This window comes from Gossypium hirsutum, chromosome A01, assembly GCF_007990345.1.
Source record: "Gossypium hirsutum isolate 1008001.06 chromosome A01, Gossypium_hirsutum_v2.1, whole genome shotgun sequence".
Lineage (NCBI taxonomy): Eukaryota > Viridiplantae > Streptophyta > Magnoliopsida > Malvales > Malvaceae > Gossypium > Gossypium hirsutum.
In genome coordinates, this window is record NC_053424.1 from 4,395,628 (window position 1) to 4,416,048 (window position 20,421).

Below are 20,421 nucleotides of genomic sequence, written 5' to 3' on the forward strand. Positions count from 1 at the left end.
GCTATCTTCGAGAATCCATTTACAAACCTCCTGTAATACCCAGCTAAACCGAGAAAATTGCGTACCTCCGATACATTATTTGGCGCCTTCCACTGAACAATTGCTTCGATCTTTTTTGGATCAACTCGAATTCCATCTGCAGATATTACATGTCCCAGAAATACCACTTCTAATAACCAGAACTCGCATTTACTAAGCTTTCCATATAACTGTTTCTCTCGTAAAATTTGTAGAACTATTCGAAGATGCTGATCATGTTCTGCCTCTGTCTTCGAATATACCAATATATCATCAATGAAAACCACCACAAACTGATCTAAATACGGCTGAAAGATACGATTCATGAGATCCATAAAAGCAGCTGGGGCATTTGTTAACCCAAATGGCATTACCAAGAACTCATAATGGCCATACCTCGTACGAAAAGCTGTTTTCGGTACATCACTTTCTTTTACATTCAACTGATAGTAACCCGACCTTAAGTCAATCTTCGAAAACACAGAAGCTCCTCTCAACTGATCAAATAAATCATCAATGCGAGGCAACGGGTACTTATTTTTAATTGTTACCTTGTTCAACTGTCGGTAATCAATACAAAGTCGCATAGAGCCATCTTTCTTTTTAACAAACAATACTGGAGCTCCCAGGGTGAAATGCTTGGTCTAATAAATCCACAATCTAGTAAATCTTGTAACTGCACCTTCAACTCTTTCAACTCAGTGGGCGACATTCGATACGGAGGTATAGAAATTGGTGTTGTACCTGGATACACCTCAATAGCAAATTCAACCTCTCTGTCAGGTGGTAAGCCTGGTAATTCTTCTGGGAATACATTTGGAAACTCACGTACAGTCCTAATCTGACTGCACTGACTCCCAACTGAATCAGAATTAATAACATATGCCAAGTATGCTGGACAACCCTGCTGCAGTAATTTATTAGCCTTCATCGCTGAAATAATGCGTGTCGAACCACTGGTACGGATGCCATTCACTTCAATTCTATTCCCATTTTCTGTCTGAATACTAAACCTCTTTTTATAGCAATCCAAAACTACCCCATGTTCATATAGCCAGTCCATACCCAAAATGATATCAAAATCATCAAAAGGCATGATCAACAAGTCCACAAGAAACATTTTATCATGTATTATTAACGGGCACCTCCGACATACTCTATCTACTAACACCGTTTGTCCCAAAGGGCTAGACACTTCTATAGAAACTTTAGACATTTCAGATTCTAATTTCCCCGATTCGACTAGTTTTGAATTTATATATAAGTGTGACGAACCCGGATCAATTAAAGGATAAATAGGCTCAGAATACAATAGAAATATACCTGTAACAACATCATGTGCATCGCCCTCCTCACGGGTCCGGACTACGTACGCTCTGGCCGGCACTCTGGCCTCTGACTGTTGTGTAACTATATCGCTGTTTCTTCTAACACCTCCACCTCTAGACACAGAACCCGAACCACCCCTACTAGATCCTCTGCCACGAACAGTAGGTACTGATCTTTAAGATGTTGCAGGTGTGGCACTTTCACCTTTCGGACAATCTCGAATGAAATGATCTGTGGCCCCACATCGAAAACATCGTCGAGTTATCCTCCAACATTCACCTAAATGTTTCTTTCCGCAATGCTCACAGTCTGGAATTTCTATACTTCAATATGGACCTCTCACACTACTAGTAGATATTGTCATCTGTTTACCTCTACTTCTACCACCTCTATCTGAACTAAAACTGGATCTCCAGTCACTTCTTGATTCTCTGAATCTCTTCAGTAATAGATTAGAACTAGTAGTTCCCATACATTTCCCAGCTGATTTACCAATTTCTAATTTTTTATCCAGACCAGTACTTGTTCTATCATTTTTGCTCGCTCAACCAGATCAACAAGTTCAGTAATTCTGAGACTTACCAATTGAATCTTGATTTCATCTCGCAGTCCCCGTAGAAATCGTTTACAACTATCAACCTCGGTTGGACCATATTCTAAAGCATACCTGCTCAATCTAGAGAACTCTCGCTCATAATCCAGTACTGACATATTCCCCTGTTTCAACACTAAAAACTCTTGCTTTTTCTCTTCGATGTACAATTCCCCAATATACTTCTTCTGAAATTCTTTTTGAAACAAGTCCCAAGTTACCTGATCATCCGGCAAATGTCTAACCACAGATTCCCACCAGAGATACGCTTCTCCTTGTAACAGTGATATAGCACATATCAGACTCTCTCGGGGGGTGCAGTCTAATTGTTGCAACTCTTTTTGTTGTTTCTATCCAATTTTCAGCAACGGATGGATCAGCTCCTTTTAATCCTTGAAATTCTGTGGCACCGTATTTTCATAGCTCTTTAATTGGGGCCTGTCTGACAGTAGGTACAAATGTAGTAGCAGGTATAACTCTCACTATATGCTGTAATGCATCAGCTATATCTCTTAACACTTGTGAGGTATTTCTTTCTCTCCCTACGTTAGGAGATTGATTATTTAACGGATTCACACCAGGTGTAACAGATTCAGTTTCTTCTAATTCTCGACTTCCAGTATACATTTCCTGTTCAACATTATCCATTCTTTCATCTGACATTTTATCTATAAAACAAAATCAAATAAATACATTAGCATCCAAAAATCTCGACTCAATTTTGACTCGACAGTGGCATGTACTTCTAAACTCACTTCCGAGCCCAATTTAGCCCGAGAATCGGCTAAACCTGATAGCTCTGATACCAACAATTGTAACACCCCCTAACCCCAAACTGTTACCGGAACGAGGTTATGAGGCATTACCGGACCTATTACACAACTTACGAATAATTTACAATTAATATAACTTTCATAGTATAATATAATAATTAAGTCCCTATCTTGAACTCTCGAAGTTAAAACACGTATTAAAAGTAGAACGGGACTTGTTTGAGTATTCCAATTTTTTTTTATAAAAATTTCGGCAACATTTCTGCTTATTTTTACCTAAACCTCCTGTAAATTCAAACCAAAACAACCAACACCAATATTTCACATTCATATACTAATATTTATATTATTAATTTAATAACAATATAATTAACACATTTGTATACATGTATCTTTGTACATTTGTACACTATTATTACCATCCATTTGTCTTTCTTTTATTTATTTAACAAATAAAAATCTTATAATATTAATATTTAATTAATAAATATCTTTAACTTAAAATTTAAGTAAATACATAATTATAATACAAATGTATATATTCATATCATTACAAATGTCATTATTTAATTTGTTTTTCATACCAAAAATCTTATAATTTAATTATTTAATTAACAAATATCTTTATACTTAAATTATAAGTAATTAAATATTTAAATTACAAATGTACCCATACAATTCTTACACATGTATATTTTATTACCATACAATTATCTTCTATTTAATTTATTTATAATATATTATCAATTAAATAATCATAACAATTTAATATAAAACCATAATAATAATCATTATAATATATAAAACCTAAAAAAAATCTTTGATTTTATTTCACCAATATGCCACCTCATTTGTAGTCAATGGCTTAATTGTCATTTTAATCCTTTTTATTTTCTATTGCTTTATAATTAAACTTTTACCCTTTATTCAATTTAATCCTTTTTATTACTTACTCTAAATTAAGCTAAATTCACTTAATTAGATCCTAATTAGACACACTACTAGGCTCATAAATATTTTTAATAATTATTTTCGAACTTATTTCACTAAGACGGAAGCCCTATAACTCACTTTTCCGGTGCCCGTGAATTTCAGGTCATTACAATTTCAGAGAGAAAAGATTTGTAATTTCTAGCTTGTTACCCTACTGCATAGGGGTTTAAGGCCCATCGCCTTCGATCTGTTTCCCTACTGCTTAGGGGGTTAAGATTTGTAAATTCAGCCTGTTACCCTACTGCTTAGGGGTTTAAGGCTCATCGCCTTCGATCTGTTTCCCTACTGCTTAGGGGGTTAAGGCCCTTCGTCTTTGATTTGCTCCACTACTGCTTAGGGAGACAAGATCTGTAAATTCAGCCTGTTACCCTACTGTTTAAGGGGTTAAGGCCCTTCGTCTTCGATTTGCTCCACTACTACTTAGGGAGACAAGATCTGTAAATTCAGCCTGTTACCCTACTGCTTAGGGGGTTAAGGTCTGTGAATTCACCGATCTAGGGACATGATCCTTAGAATCAGTTCCATGTATTTATGCTTATGCCAAAGAATTAGGATGCTATGATCGAAATGAATCAAATGTTCCTAACTAGATGTGCTATGAATGATCTATTAAATGCATGAGTGCAGCATGTTGTGAGAATGGATCCCTTTTTAATGTTTGGGTTGTTTTTGCTCTTTGTTCATCAAGGTTCTTTCACTGAAACGGTACCCTGTTTTTTTGTTCAGCTTAGATCTTAGAACAGAAAACCTGAAGAGGTAGTCCCAATTTAAACTCTTTCTTCTCAAATGTTTTCAATCTTTAAGTTTGGGTTAGTTCTAAATAATAGCCCTGTTTCAGTTCCGTACTATTTAGAAACTTTCAGAGTAATATGCAGAACTTCTTTTGTGAAAGTGTCATTAGCCCATTCATCATCATTTCGATGCAAAAATGCTTGAAAAAAATCATAACAATGACAGAACTGAAATTTGTCAGAAACAAAATTTGAAGGGAATAGATTAATCACGGACAACAGACATTGCTGGAATACAAAATGAATAAAAAGAAAATAGGTGCCCCCAGATATCACGGCGTGAGCTTCTCTGTACGAACTTCTTGAAGACTCCCTTTTTGTCCAATATGTGTTTAGGGGATCTAGAGTACCCTTATAGATGCCCCAAGATGTAACATCTCTCCTCCTTGTTGATTTAGGTATCGTAAGACTACCGCATGCCCCACCTTTGATCAAAATTTGAATCGCCCTTTACGGGTTTTCAATTCAAAATCCTTTTGGTCTCAAGGTGCCCTTTGCGAGTTTTCACCTTGGCCTCTCCTCTTTTTTTTTTAAGAAGAAGTATTTCTTAACTGAATCTGAATTCACATGATTGGGTAAAGTCTTGCCATCCATTTTGGCCAATATCAATGCTCCTCCAGAAAAGGCCTTCTTTACCACATAAGGTCCTTCCCAATTCAACATCCATTTTTCTCTGAAATCCTTTTGTATGGGCAAGATCTTTTTCAGTACTAGGTCTCCCTCGTGGAATTATCTAGGACGAACCTTTTTGTCGTAAGCTCGCATCATTCGCTTTTGGTACACCTAACCATGACGAATAGCCCTTAGCCTCTTTTCTTCAATCAAATTCAACTGATCGTATCGGGACTGGATCCATTCTGCTTCATCCAGCTTTACTTCTGACAAAACTCTGAGGGAAGGAATCTCAATCTCGATAGGTAAAATTTCCTTCATTCCATAGACCAACGAGAAAGGCGTCGCCCTGGTGGAAGTCCTGACAGCATAGAGGGCGAATGGTAACTTCTCATGCCAGTCTTTATAAATCTCAGTCATTTTCCCCACAATCTTCTTAATGTTTTTATTAGCCGCCTCAACTGCACCGTTCATTTTTGGGCGATACGGTGACGAGTTGTGGTGCCTGATCTTGAACTGACTGCAGACATCCACTATCGTGCTGTTGTTTAAATTCAATACGTTGTCAGATATGATCTTTTCTGGCATTCTATATCGACAGATAATTTTCTTTTTCAGGAACTTGCTGACTGCCGATTTTGTAGCATTGGCATATGAAGCGGCCTCCACCCACTTGGTGAAATAATCGATGACCACAAAGATGAAACAATGCCCATTTGAAGCTTTTGGTGAAATTGGCACAATCACATCTATGCCCCACATCGAGAAAGGCCATGGAGAAGTCATAATATGCAGAGGTGAAGGAAGCACATTAATCTTGTCTCCATAGATTTGGCACTTATGACATCTTTTGGCGTAGCTAATACAGTCTCCTTCCATGGTGGACCAATAATAACCAAACTTCATAATTTGCCTGGCTATTGTAAAGCCATTAGCGTGTGTCCCACAGATGCCCTCATGGACTTCTTTCAAGATTTTCTTAGCCTCAATAGCATCTACACATCTTAACAGTACCTAATCCTTCCTTCTTTTGTATAGGATCTCCACATCTAAGATATAGTCACTGGTCAGTCTTCTCAACGTTCTTTTGTCGTTTTCAGTAGCTTGGTCGGGGTACTCACGATTCTTCACATATCGCAGGATATCGTGGTACTAAGGGTGATCATCATTTTCTGCTTCTTCTTCGAGGTTGTAACAATGAGCTGGAGCCTCATAAATACTCATTTGGATTGGTTTCACATCTTGTTTGTTCACCTTGATCATAGAAGCTAAAGTCGTTAGGGCATCGGCCATTTGATTTTCTTCTCGCGGGAGGTAGCAGAAGACAATATCATCAAACTCTTTAATTAATTCAAGGATCAATCTTGGATAATTGATCAATTTGGGGTCTCTCGTCTTCCATTCACCTTTGAGTTGATAAATCATTAGGGCAGAATCTCCATATACCTCTAAAACCTTGATTTTACGCTCTATGGCTGCGTAAATTCCCATTATGCATGCTTCGTATTCTGCCATATTGTTCGTGCAGTCAAAATCCAATTTACTAGTGAAGGGATAATGATCTCCGTTTCGGGATACCAGGACTGCCCTGATTCCGTTGCCCACAGCATTTGATGCTCCGTCAAAGTTTAGCTTTTAAGGATGACCTTCTTGAGGGTCTTCTTCAGTGGTTGCTACGTACATTAGATCTTTATTTGGGAAGTTAAAGTTCAGGGGTTCGTAGTCCTCTAGGGCTCTACTGGCTAGAAAATCTGCTATTGCACTCCCTTTTACAGCCTTCTGGTTCACATAGACTATATCAAATTCAGATAGTAGAATTTGCCATCGGGCCATTCTCCCGTTCAAAGCAGTCGACTCCATCAAGTACTTTAGAGGGTCCATTTTGGAGATTAGCCAAGTTGTGTGATACAACATGTATTGTCTCAGTCTTCGGGTTGTCCAGATTAGGGCACAACACAACTTTTCAATTGACGAGTATCTTGTTTCACACTCAGTGAACTTCTTACTGAGGTAATATATCGCTCTTTCCTTCTTTCCTGACTCATCGTGCTAGCCAAGCACACATCCCATAGAATTTTCAAATACTGCTAAATACAATATCAGTGGCTTATCTGGACTAGGTGGTGTCAACACTAGGGCATTTGACAAATATTGCTTAATCTTGTCAAAAGTCTTCTGGCACTCCTCGTCCCAAACACCAGGGTTGTGTTTCTTAAGGAAACGGAATATGGGGTCACATTTTTCGGTTAGTTGTGAAATAAAACGATCGATGTAATTTAGTCTACCTAAGAATCCCCGAACTTCCTTTTGAGTACGCGGTGGAGGTAACTCTTGTATGGCTTTGACTTTATCTGGGTCAATCTCAATCCCTTTTTCACTGACCACGAATCCTAGCAGTTGCAATAAAGTGGTTTTTGCCTAGGATCTCGATTTTGGGCCTAGTCAGAACAGTGGTTTCGGGGCCACAAATCTGATGAAGAAAATTTTATTTTATTATATTGTTATGGTCTACAATTTTACGGAATAATTTTGCTAAAACCTCGTTCAAAAATTTTGACGTTCGAGCACTCAATTTAGTCAAAAGGACTAAATTGTAAAAGTTACAAAATGTGTATTCTAGTTTACAAAGGTACTAAGTACTTGTGAGTAATGGGTTTTTAAATTGGGGGTCCTTAAATGGTAAATATCCCATTTTGTATTTAGTGGACAAAGATGGACATGGCATGGTATGTTTTTATTTTTTTCATTAAGGGTATTTTAGTAAATTGGTAAATAAAGCTAAAATAATTAAGAAAAAGATGTCATCTTCTTCATTTTTCTCATGCCATAACCGTATTTGGAGATGGAAGACATGGCTAGGGTTTTTAAAACTTCTTCCCCGTTTTTAAAGTTCTTTACATTTTTGAAATCCCGGTAACTTGTTATACTTATTTCTACTATTAATTTGAGTTAAGGTTCATGTCTAAAAATTTACCCATGAATAATATGCATGTATTTTGATGTCTAATGATAGAAAATGAAGGTTGGGTGTTAGATAAACGACTTTTGTTAAGCGATTTTACGTGAAAACGAGTATAATGATATAATCGGTAAAAATACCTAATGTTCATAAGTACATGTTAGAGTGAGAATTGGATGTTGCTATAGAAGGGAAAAATGATCAGCATGTCATAAAACATAAGAAAATAGGATGAAATTTAATTTATGAGATTTGGGGCAAAAGTGTAAATATGTGAAAGTTTAGGGGCAAAATTTTAATTTTTCAAAAATATGATTTTGGGTTGATTTGAATAATATGAGTCCTAATTAGGCTATATTTGAAATGATAGAGTAAGGAAAATCGAAATTCGGGCTAAAATCGGCAAAATACCAAGTTGTGGACAAAATGGTAAAAATGATCATTTTTGCATACGAGGTAAGTTCATATGATTTTAATAATGCAATGTGTATTTTAATGTTAATGTTACGATATTATATGAATTGTAAGTATACATATATGTGAATAATTTGATATTATGTAAATGATGTAACACTACTATATGTTATTGATGTCTTTATAATGGTATGATGATTATTGTTTACGAATTGTTGCATTCTATGATTATTGTTGAATTATTATACAAATTATGTGGAATACTTGAAAAATATGAGTTGCCCCCAGAGTATCGATATTGACATCACGAGAAAGAATGCAAAGGAGTATAATCGAGGAAAATCTCATTTGAACATTAGGAATAGATTAGGATACAAGTGACATGTCACTAGGAAATTGAGATCCGAACTCGTTGAGCTGCGTTCCGAGTTCACCTATGGATGCAAGCATTCGAACTCGTTGAGTTGTGTTCCGAGTTCATTATGGATGCGAACACCTGAGCTCGTTGAGTTGCATTCCGAGTTCATTATGGGTGAGATTATGTAGCTTTGCTACATAAACCGCAGGCTATTGAGTTTGTCTAGCTGCGGGCTTCCGTGTATCCAATTATATTCCGAGTGTTCAACGGGTAATTTGACGGAGTATTCTATAATTGTCCCAATGAGACAAGCCATTGGCGAGTATGTTCTTAAGTTAGATTTGTACAGGTATGTACACTAAACTTATGTGTGATGCCTTGATATATGATGTATATTATTGGTGAATACTATGAAAATGACATGACGAGGAATAAGTCTTGATACTTGATGACATTGAGATTATGGATCTATGCCCATGAAGCATAATTATGTGTTCTTTCCATGATGAATGAAATGATATTGTATGGATTTAGTGAATAATAGTTGTGATTGAGTAAATTTAGCCTTGGCAGTTTTGGGTTACTGCAGTGATGCAATTTTAGAAATTCACCATAAATTTTGGAAATTGAGTTAGGAGCTAAATAAAATATGAGATTAAATCTCAATGAGTCTACTTTCACATAGAGGAAACGATACATGCAATTGAATTTTATGTAATGGGATATTTAAATTGTTATAAGACAGAGTCTGAATGACTTTGAGATCCCTTGTTCCTATTTGATAAATTCACTAAAAATTGTACAAAAATAATTAGGAGTTATAATTTACATGTATAGATTCTTTATTGAGTCTATTTTTAATAGAAATAAACGACATAGCCCTTTGAATTCTGTACAGAGAGAAAATTGATTCATAGTGAATAGAGGTCAAAGTAGCCAAACACTAAAATAGGGGAAACTTTAATGAATAAACTGTACTAATTGGCTAAGTAAAAAATTCTGAAAATTTTATGGGAGAAAGGTACATGAGTCTAGTTTCAAAGAAAATTAACAGAACTTAATTTGGAGTTTCATAGATCCAGATATAAATGATTTAGTAACTGTAACTCGATAAAATAGCTTAACCTAAACATGTGTAATTGTACAATTATAGTGTTTTATCTTGAAAAGCATGTTAGTAATTGCTTATTAATTTCATATGGACTTACTAAGCGTAAAGCTTACCCCTCCTCTCCATTTCTTTAGTAATGGCAGGTCGGCTCGGGGTTGGAAATCGTCAGAGGCAGAATCACACTATCAAGCTATCACTTTTGGGAGAATTAATTCAAATATTAGAAATATCAAGTGAGTGGCATGTATAGGAAGCTAGTTTTATAACATGTATTATTATTATGATTTGGCCTAACCTATTGATCTACGTTGAGTTATCGTATATGGCCATGGGATGTGGCCCATATTCACTTTGGTTTGTAAGCTTAATTAATCATGTCATGTTCTATGTGTAGAGCCCAATTTTGGCCCGGGCCCAAATCAACAAAAACTAAAAGCACAAAAGAAATAAAATGTCCAAATTTCAGTCCATATTACAATCCAAATCAAAGCCCAAACCCTCAACAGGCCCAAAACTAAAAACCCTAGCCCAAAAACTTAAAAAAAATTTCAGAAACCTAACCCTAACAACCCTTATGCGCCGCTCTTCCTTCGGTTACCCTGCTAGTGCCTCGTCCCGAGGCCTAGCATTCTAGACTGCCACCACATGTTCCCTTTTCGTTGACCTTGCCTAGCTTGCAACAGTGACGAGAGAAAGAGACAGAAACAGTGATAGAAAGAAAGCAAATAGAAGCAAAAGAAACTAATATTTTGTAATATTCAATGGCTATAAGAGCCATTCCAACACCAATGTAAAAGGGGGGGGATTTTGAATACAAAAAAAACATTGTATTTCCACACGCACATCAGAAATCAAAAGCAAAAAAAGGTTGATTTTAATTTCTTGTGTTACCTTTGTTCATTTTTCATTTTTGTTTTTTTTTAATTTTATTTTTTATTTTTTATTTTTTTTATAAATCTATTTCAAACAAACGGGGAGAAGAAGAACTTACCCGGAACCTCGTGGCCGTGTCGTCGGGGGTTTCCTCCGTCATTGGATCTGGACTCGAAATGGGGTTGAGGCCCTTTGCTTTCTTGCTTTCTAGTTTGATAGAACTCTCCCTCTTATTTTCTAAAGCAAAATGGAATTTCAAGTTGTTTTCATCTAGTTCTTTTTTCTTTTTATTGGTGTATGAAAATAAAGAAAGAAAGAAAGGGAGCTCACTTACTAGGCCTTCATAGTAATGATCTCAGGCCATTTTTTTTCCCCACACCGTCAGCTACCAGATATGGTGGTGGTCCGGCGTCATATTTGGGTGAAAAGCTAACAGAGAGGAGCTTTGGGGTTTTGTTTAGAAAAGGGATTTGTAAGCTTAAAAAAATATAAAGGTTTCAATCAAAATTTAAAAGGCACCATTAGGGGGGGAGGAATATGCGAGTGGCCTGATCACAGGCTAAATCCACGCATTTTCACTTTAAGTGGGTAATTTGAGTGGCTAGTCTCTTCCATTTATGTTGTCTTTTAATTAAACCCTATTCTGTTTCTTTCATTTTTACCCTGAAATTTGTGCATCATCTCAATTCGGTCCGCGCTAGAGTACTGCGTTTTGGTATTTGGGATAATTTCGTTTTTAATCCCCATTGGTTGGCGCGCATCGTATTTTGGTCCTCAGTATTATTTTAATCATTTTATTTGTTTGTAAATCGTTCCTGCGATTTTATTTTTATTTCAATGGAGTTTTTTTTTCCTTTCTCTTGTAATTCTTTTATTTTCTTTAAAAATTTATTTATTATTCATCTTTATCTTGAGATTATTTTACTGATTTTGCATTGTTCTATTTTGTCATTTTATACTTTTGTTTATATATATATATATATTATTTTTTAAAAAAAAAAAGAGATTGTTTTATTTTATAATTTGTCCATTTTAGAATTCTATTCTATATGATTCTATGTTTTAAAGATTAATATGATATTTATTTTCATACATTGATATTTATATATATACATAATTTAATTGAATTACTTATTTAAATTCCCTTGCAAACATGTTTATATTTTTTCCTTTAAATCTATTTATGTATACCATTTGTTTCCCAATTTTATATTATACTTTGTTTATTTCAAACACTTGCCTATATTATTATTATTTTTTATACAATGCTTATATTAAGTTTTATGCTTTATATATCTTATTAATTGTTGGTAAATAAATCTTGTTTCAAATTATTTTTTATAATCATTGATTTTATATTATATAGTATGTCATTCGTATATTCTTTTGTATATTCTTATATGGTTGCATTTATATAATTCATTTATGTTACAACTTGCTAATATGTGTATTATTCGTTTTAAAATTTTATATAGGTACACATTATTATTTTTATGTACATAATTTATATTATATATATTATTTAAATCTTGGTTTTAAATTATTTTGCATAGCACTAACTTTAAATTTCCTCTTATAATACTTATTTTGAAGTTCATTTATATGTTAAACTTTATATTTTATGTATTATTTATTATTTATTTTACGATCTATTGTAAATTTTTGCATGTATTATCTGTTTATATACATATATAATTTAATTACTTTTAAATTGTTCGTTTTACATTGTAGATTTCAAGTTTATTTATTTTAACATTGCTTATTACCTTTTAAAAGTGTTTCCTAAAATGGATTTTTATTTAATCATTATTTAGAAAAGTTAAATAGTGTATGTGGTAAGATTATTATCATTGGGCGTGTTTTGATTTTCATGTTTGTATTTCTCAATAATTTGTATAATATATTATTCATGTATGTTTTCCATATTTGTTACTTTGTTTTGCATCTCCATGTATTGTATTATGATTGAGATTGCCAACCTATTTGCCTAAAATTATTCATTTCATTTTCTTTGCTTCAAACGAATCGAATAAATACATTTCAAGTTTGTTTTCATAATCGCTCCTTTTTTAAAAAAATCGCAAAGCGAGGTAATATTTCGTGTTTGGTAATTCGAGAAATCGTGCCCTAACATGTTGAGTTTCGATTTTCTGTTTGACCAAATAACTAAATATTCTCTCGATATTTCGTCCATGTATTCTTAAATTAAAAATAAGGCAATATTTCAAATTTAGGAAATTCAAGAAAATCGTACCCTAACTTATTGGGTTTCGATTTTTCTTGTTTAACCTAAATAACCAAATATCCTTTTAAAATTTAAATGCATGAGTTTTGAAAACCAAAAGCCAATCTTATTCTCGGGGTTTTAAAATGTTGTGTCCTAACGTATTGGATGTGGCATTTTATTACTTTGGGACAAGAAGGTCTTTAACATCCGTTTCGATCTATGCAAACAAATTCTTCGTAAAAATCAAAAAGAGAGGATCGTATTTTTAATTCTTTTCGAGTTTTTAAAATTTCAAAATTAAGACATTAATTAATCAATTAGGTACCAATTTTGGGCATTACGAGGGTGCTAATCCTTCCTCATACATAACCGACTCCCGAACCCGCTTTCTCAAATTTCGTACACCAAAATTGTTGTTTTAGTAAATCGAAATATTTTAGTAAAATAACCAAAAAGATTGGAGGCGACTCCTAATTTTCGTTTATTATTTTCAAAACCAAAGTCGATCCTCGTTTTTTCAAAAAATGGTTTCGACACTATGTTTCTGGTGTGATGAGATAGTTAGCTTTGTTTGTTGTGCATGATTGGTGATACATTAGGTAAGTAAAATGTATACTTTTGGATCATGAATTAAATGGAAATAAGTAATAATGCCTTGAACATGAATGTTTAATGGACAAATTGATGTGCTAATATCTTGTGTTGAGGTTGATAGTCATGGATGTTGGTTAAAGTGAAATATGTTTAAAATGAAAGAATTGTTGTTGCGTGAAATTTTCTAGGTTTTCGTAAGTTCTCGGTTTAGTCCCGAAACAGTCTCAAAATATGTTTTGGGCTTTGTAGACCCAAATAAGGGACGTTATGCATGTGTCTGAACAGTTTTGAATTAAATGAAATTTTATGGCCGGTTTTCGTCTGTGTGCATGTTTAAGTCCGGTAAGGCCTCGTATCCAGCCCCAGCGTCAGACACGGGTAAGGGATGTAACAAAATATTTATTAATTTAAGTTTAATATATTTCTGATAACCAAATTGTAAATATATTCACAATTGGTCTAACCAAAATAACTTACGTGTTTCACAGAAAAGTATATTTTAATTTAAAATTTAATAAGAAAAAAATTAATAATGAAAAAGGAAATGACAAAAAAAAATTAAGCTATAATAATAAGAAAATAATAATTTAATAATAAAACACTAAAAAAGTTCACAAAAAATAATAATAAAAGGTAAGATTGTGATTGTGAATGAGGTTGAGATTGTAGAAGCTTTGGCGGTCACTAAAGGAGTCGAACTTCCTGTGAACAATAGGTGGGAGAAAGTAATTTTGGAAATTGATTCTCTGATTGTCTTCTCGAAAACTAAGAAAAAGGATTTTGAGAGGCGGTGGAGGCTGAAACCAATTCTGAAGAGATTTGATATTTTAAAAGATCAATTGCATAATTTTTTAATCCAAAGGATAAGAAGGGATGCTAACAAAGCTACAAATTGGGTGGCTAGGCATGCTAAAGTGGAGATGTGCTTGGAGGGTTGGATAAATCATCCACCATCTTCATTGTTGTTTATTTTGAATAAGAATGGTTTGCCAACTCCGCCTGTTGCTTAGTTTTGGGTTTTGCGTCACTTTGATAGAGTTGATTTTATGTCTGCTCATTTATCATTGTTAGGCTTTTCTTTTTCTGTTGTCTTTGTGATGTTCTTCTCTGCTAATACGATGATGTTTTGTGTTTTTCCAATGATTTTATAAATATGTTTTACTGGCAAAAAAAAAAAACTTGATCAAAATTGTTTACAAGAACTAAAATTAAATTATTCAAATAATTTAAGTTGTTTTTCAAATTTTAACTCAACTATTTAACTCAAATTATTATTCAAGTTGCTTTGAAAAATTAATTAACTTAAACAATATCATTTGAGAAATTTTTCTTTTTCTAATCCATTCAAAATTTACCCATCCTTAATTATTTTTTATATAAAAATTTTAATTTATAATTTCAACTAAATTGAACCCAAACAAGCATAATCTCTTGAATCATGATTTAGTCAAATTTATTATCTTTAAATTTGAGATCTCGTCTTTTGAATTTTAATTTGACATAATTTATCCTCTATTTTTATAATATCATTTGTTAGTCTAAATAATTAATATCAATTAATTATTTCAATTAAAATGCTAATTTGATTGTTTCTTAAAAACATTGTATCACACATGATGAGTTGGAAGTGTGTTTTAAGAAAAATCTACTTCAATTAATTAGCTATTTGAATTAGCCTATGATATTATAAAAATAGATGACCAAATTATGTTACATTAAGAAGTAGATGGATTAATTTTTGAATTTGAGCATAATAGAGGAACCAAAATTAACTTTGATTTATCTATTAATATAATAGGGTAAACTACACCACAGGTCACCCAATTATTGCTCTATTTCTTTTTTAGTCACTCAACTATTATTTTTTTAATTTGATCATCTAACTATTGTACTTTTTCTTTTTTGGTCACTCAACTTTTTTTTTAATTTGATCATACAACTAATTGAAATTTTTTTTTTCATTTCCATTAAATATTATTAAATATTTGACGAGAAAATAACGTGATAGTTAAAAAATTAATATAATAATAAATTTAGCTCCTAATTTTTATATATTATATTGATGTATTATTATATCAATTTTTTATTTGTCAGGCGACGTTCTCATCAGAAATTTCATGGCACTTGACAAAAATATACCAACAAAAATATACCAAAAAAGAAAATCTAATTTAATTAAATAAAAAAAGGACGAAGCAATAATGTAGTTTACATATTTAATTTATAAGATGTGGGCCGAACCTAACGGCCTATAATGTTTTATCACGAGGGAATGTAAAATTCCGAGACTGCCCTGCAATCATTTAAGCAAGTCAACTGAAGTCAAGCTGATATCCTTTTTATGTTCAACAATGGGTGACTGTAATACCAGTATTTTTCTCATGATTTAGGCAAACAATTCCAGAGTTGATATTAAAGAAAAAAACAGCAGACACGGTGAAGCAACGCCAAGGTAACATACATTTTCCCCAGTAGCTAAACATATTTATTTGTTAACTCTGAATCAATATCTGATTTGAATCGCTTTTCTGTATGGTAAGTTACTCGCAACAAATTCGTATAATCAGATGCTTTTCTCGTTTGCTTGATCTGAGTGTAATATTTCAGGTAAACTTTTCTTTCATTTTAAAAGAAGGAAGACGATGGGTGTGGGTTTGAGAATAATCTGATTTCCTCTTTGTTTAAGCTATGGGTTTTGGAGGAATTTAAAAAATCTGACTTCCCAGTTTTGCAACAATCTCACCTTTTGTAGTTTTCTTTTTTAAATCGTAAAAGTCATTGAACAATACAATATAATATAAAATAATAATTACAGTAGATTATATAGATCTATAATAATTAGACCTCCTCTGCTTTCTCCGGTCTGTGTTTTCCGGCCCCTTAGACTTTTGTCTAGAGGTGTTCATGGGCCGGGCCGAGCTGGGTTCAACTAAAAAATCATGCTTATTTATTAGGCTCAGGTCAGGTAAGGTCAGGTCGGGCCCAAAAAATAGGCATAAAATTTTACCTAAACCCGACCCGAATAAAAATACTAAAATTCGAGTCCGGCCCGACCTGTCCGTATTAATTTTTTATATTATTTTATTATTTTTTAAATATATATAATACATCAAAAATACTAAAAATATCAAAATAAATATTTCCCAACAAATTGAAAATAAATTTTGAAAAATATGTAGACTTAAATAACACTAAAATAAATGCAACTTAACAAGCAATTGCTTCTAAAATAATAAAAAAATTAACAAATGCCTTTAAAATAATAAGAAAATTAACAATAAAATAAATTTTATACAATATCCAAACAATAACCAACAAAATAATAGCAACATAATAGTAAAATGGTAGCAAAATATGGAGAAAACAACAAGAAAATAACATTCAAAAATAAAAAAATATGCAGATTTTTTTTGTCCTTTAGTGAATTCGGGCCGGGTCGGGTCGGACTCGGGCTAAAAATATCTTACTCGAGGCCCGGCTCATTTTTTAAACGGGCCTTATTTTTTTGTCCAAGCCCATTTTTCGGACCTATATTTTTGCCCAAACCCTCCCACATTTAGGGCGGGCCTTCGGGCCAGGCCGGGTAGCCCAGTCCATGCACACCTCTACTTTTGTCTAGCATTTTCTTTTTTGTAGAATTTAATTTTCAAATGAATATTCTCAACATTAAGGTCTATTTAGACAACATAAAGTAATTGGATGAAAATAAAATTACACTCTCTTATAATTATAAAGAATTATAATTTTCCAGACATATTTGACTAATAGAGCACAATTTACATTATAATTGATAAGTCATATTTCGTGATACAAGTTGTAATTAAAAAATTATTAATTTCTATAAAAAATGTCAGCGCTATAAAATAAATTTTAAACGAGTTAGAGAAACTGAAATCAATCATCATATGTAATATGTTAATCTAAGAAAGTAATTGATAATATAATTACTAATAAAAATAATAAGAAAATAAACATCATATGCATTTTTATCTAATTACCTAATTGTCCTAGCATTCCATATTTTACGTAATTTTACCTAAATACTAATATAAATTAAAGTTATTTTTTATACAATCTCTTTTGATTTAGTCTCATTTTTCTTTTGCTCCATTGTTGGGTCCTAAATACCTAATTAAAACCTATAAAAAAAAGAGCTTAAAATTAACAAATTTATAAATCTGGAAAAATTGTTGGGTTGATGACATCAACTCCTATGATCTTACTCTTTGCAATAATGATAATACCAATTTCAAGCTCTAGCGATATTGTGCCTTGACTTATATGGAGCTATAGTTAAAGTTCTTATTAGACACCTATTTTGGCATGGGTTCAAACTATGTTACCCCTATCCCGTACCTCTAATATTGTATAAAAAATCATTTTTGGTGCAAAAATCTAAAGGAGTATTTTTATAATTACTTTTTTAAAATTTGTATTTTTTATAACTTATATTTACTTTTTTTTTATTTTTTAGAATTTTTGTAGTTAGGATTAAATGACAATTGTTGTAAACATACGGCTAATTTTGTTGAAATTTTTAGATTTAGGATCAAATTAATAAAATGTGTAAATATTGAAAGACTAAATTTATTATTAGATTAATAAAACAAAGTCACATTAGACATCCACAACTAACAAAAGAGTATAAAATAAATTTACCAAATAAATTTTAATATAAATTTAATACTTATAAAATTTAATAGTAAAAATTCAATGCTTAAATATTCAAACACACGCTTAAAATTTTAATTTATCAAACACGCGCTTAAAATTTTAATTTATCAAACACGCGTTTAACTAGATAACGTAATCAACAACAATAGTATATAAATAATGAAAGTCAATTACGTTCATTGCCTTCCATTAAAGAAAAGTTATACTCACCGTCTTTCAATGATATCCAGATTTATTTTTTAATTAGTTTTTTAATAATATAAATTTTTTTATCGTAATCAAGATATCTGCTGTTGATAGCAGTTATTAACCTCGTTGTTACAGGTAAATAATATATTTTTAATTACAAGAATTAGTATAAGTAATATTTGTTATTTAAATTATTAAACATAATTATATTATCTTATCTTATTTAAAAATTCAAATTTATAATAATAAAATAATTAAAATTATAATTAAAAATTTTAATATATTTAATTAGAATATAATTTTACTTCATTTAATTTATACAAAACAACATTACTAAAAATAATAATATAATTAACATATATAAATTATTTTATCATTCAAATGTAGTGCTTCTTAATAATTATCAAAGCATTTGTAAAAATTATAAAAAAAATAATATATGATAGGGATCACATACAAAATCATTTAATAAAAAATTTTAATCTTGTACTCAAAAATTCCAATTTATCGCAAGTAAAGCCATAATAATAAATTTCTTGATATTAATCAATAAGGTTTAAAAATAAAAAAAGTACATATAATCAAATTAGGGAGGTTTACTTGAAAATTTAATATTTATCTTATAAAAGTTCTAGAGAAAAAAAAAGAGAATAAGAAAAATATTGGAGAAAGTGATAAATGTTAAAAAAAAAGAAAAAAAAAAAGGGAGTTATGAGATTTTGAGTTGGTGGAGCGATATATTAAATTAAAGGTAAACTATACTTATGGTCACTTTTGTTTAATTTAATAATGTCTTTATCATTTTTACGGAGATAATACCAACTCTAACACACATACTTTTTGCTACAAAGATAATATCAATTTCAAGCTCTAGTGGTCTCGTGTCTTATCATTTTTTAGCACAAGCATTGAAGAGAGATTGGAGGTAGCATATGGCATTTGATATTTCCAATCTTGTCAATTGAATAAAAAACAAAATAAAAGGTATTTTTGAAAGTAATTTTTTATATAAAATCTTTTAAATATTTTTTTACATTTAAAATTTTTAATTTTTTATAATTTATATTTACTTTTTAAAATTTTAAATATTTTTTCAATTTTTAAAATTTAAACTAAAATGACAAATCTTGTAAATATTGAGGACTAACTTTGTTAAATTTTTAAAATTTAGGATCAAATTAGTAGAATGTGTAAATATTAAAGGGTTAAATTATTTATTAGGCCAATAAAATAAAATCACGTTAGACTAACTCACAGAAGAATGACTAAAATATTTAATTTCAAAAAGTTAAATAATTAAAACAAAAAATTTAAAAGTTGAGTGATTGAAATAGAATAATATGAATAGTTAGATGACTATTTCTTGTACTTTACAACTAAAATATTAATTTAATTTAGGTTTAACATATTTCTGTTAATCAAATTCTAAAAATATTCAGTAATTGTTGGTCTAACCAAAACAATTTAATAGTTTCACAAAAAAAATATTTTAATTCAAAATTTATTAAGAAAAAATATTTAATAATAAAAAAGAAAAGACATTTTTTAAATTTTTTTGTAATAATAAGAAAATTATTTTTTTATAAAAATAAGAAAAAAATTTAATAATAAAACACAAAAAGAATTCACAAAAATACTGTAATACAAAAAGGGAAAATTGTAATTAAATATTTTTTAATATTATTTTAAAACAATTTATAAAAATAATTAAACATTTTAAAAAGTCAAGACGTTTTTAATTCAATCAAAGTACTTTGCACATTGTATCAAAAGTATATTATTTAAATTTTATAAGAAAAATATTTTTTAAATAAATAAAAAAGCACAAAAGAAAATAATTTAAATATAATAAGTATTTTTCTGGTAAAAAGAGGGAAAAAAATAAAAGAATTCATAAAAATGATATGAAAAGGA

General features: G+C 31.2%; 2 protein-coding genes across 10 annotated transcripts in view; both read left to right on the plus strand.

The window, feature by feature from the left end:
* Window positions 1-20,421, plus strand: part of LOC107933905 (uncharacterized) — a 47,297-nt gene that overhangs the window by 21,242 nt on the left and 5,634 nt on the right. The window lies entirely within an intron of this gene.
* LOC107933914 (E3 ubiquitin-protein ligase RZF1) overlaps window positions 1-20,421 on the plus strand; it is a 69,424-nt gene that overhangs the window by 11,399 nt on the left and 37,604 nt on the right. For 3 of the 8 annotated variants that reach the window (XM_041074421.1, XM_041074433.1, XM_041074427.1), the window contains exons 1-2: window positions 15,888-16,096; window positions 16,185-16,251. The gene's annotated coding sequence lies outside the window, so the exon portion shown is untranslated. Of the gene's footprint in view, window positions 1-15,887; window positions 16,097-16,184; window positions 16,252-20,421 lie in introns of those variants that run through there. The other 5 variants (XM_016866214.2, XM_041074429.1, XM_016866218.2 and 2 more) reach the window with 3 other exon arrangements.